The sequence below is a fragment of the Myotis brandtii genome, unplaced genomic scaffold (genome assembly GCF_000412655.1).
Source record: "Myotis brandtii unplaced genomic scaffold, ASM41265v1 scaffold604, whole genome shotgun sequence".
NCBI lineage: Eukaryota > Metazoa > Chordata > Mammalia > Chiroptera > Vespertilionidae > Myotis > Myotis brandtii.
Genome location: NW_005370286.1, coordinates 1,866,257 through 1,867,457, shown reverse-complemented (window position 1 = coordinate 1,867,457; position 1,201 = coordinate 1,866,257). Strand labels below are relative to the sequence as shown.

Below are 1,201 nucleotides of genomic sequence, written 5' to 3'. Positions count from 1 at the left end.
TTTAAAAAATAATAATAAAAATGCAAAAGTCCCCCTTGACCCTCCCACCACTCCCCTGCCTCCCAAAGCTTCACCTGAGGTACATGGAGGGGACCTGGGATGGGTGAAGGGGGCCTGGGTGGGTGCATGGAGGGGGGCTGGGGAGCCTGGAGGGGGCCTGGGGAGCATGGAAGGCTGGGTGGGTGTGGCATACACATACCCAGGAAAAGTGCAGTCCAGCCCCGGCAGCACGGTGTACTCCCCAAAGGGTGCGAGGGCCACCAGGTCCATGCTGTGGGTGCCACTCACACAGCACTCTATGTTTAAGAAGTTCTTCAGAATGGCCAGCTTGAGCTTCTTGGTCTCCTCATCCTCTGTCCAGCTGGCCAAGTGCTGACGGATCTCCTTCTTGAGGAACTCCCCCACACTGGGCACGGGGGCCTCGGCCGCGTGCAGGAACTCCCGGGACTGGTCGATGAGGCGGTAGTACAGATGGCCCATCTCCACCACCAGCCCAAGGCTCACACTTTCCCCGGAGCTGGCATAGGACACCGAGGGCAGCGCCACGTGACCTCCGGTATCGATCCTCTGGTTCTCCTCTGACAACTCCTTGTCCCCCAACAGCCCGTACTTGGCAGCCAGCTGGAAGACGGGGTTGCCCTGAGAGGGCCCATGGATCCAGTGAGCGCCTACCTCCACCACACCACCTGGGAGGGGACACAGATGGCACCTTGAGGTTCTGTCCCCGCGAAGGTGAACCCCGAGCCCTTCTCCTGGACCTCAGCCAGCTCTGCCCTTCCCCCAAATGCTCTGAAAACCAGCCCCAGGGCCACGGGTCCCTGAGGACCACAGTCCCTCACCGAAGGACCTGGCCCGACCTAGTTTAAGGGGGACCCCGGAGGAGGGGGGGTGCTGGCCTGCACCTGGAGGGATGCACACTGGAGGGATGGCCTGGGACCGAGCAAAGGCTGCGGTGGGTTAAGTCATCGGGTACCGCCCCGCAGGGCCCGCCCTGCCAGCCACGGGCAGCTGAGTTTCAGGGACCAGTGAACTTTGGTTGATTAACTGGGGCGCGGCGGGGGTTCACTTAGGGGGCAGGGCAGGCTTCCGGGTCGGTTAACCCTGGGCGCAGGCCCCCCAGGCGGCGGCAGAGCTCGGGCGGGGCGGCACCGGTTGGGATCTGGGGATGAGCTCGGAAAGGGAGTTCCGGGAGAGGCCGTTA

General features: G+C 63.3%; 1 protein-coding gene across 1 annotated transcript in view; it reads right to left on the bottom strand.

Moving 5' to 3' along the window:
• The window catches only part of MTG1 (mitochondrial ribosome-associated GTPase 1), a 19,770-nt gene that overhangs the window by 18,247 nt on the left and 322 nt on the right, over window positions 1–1,201 (bottom strand). The gene's annotated exons all lie outside the window — the stretch shown is intronic.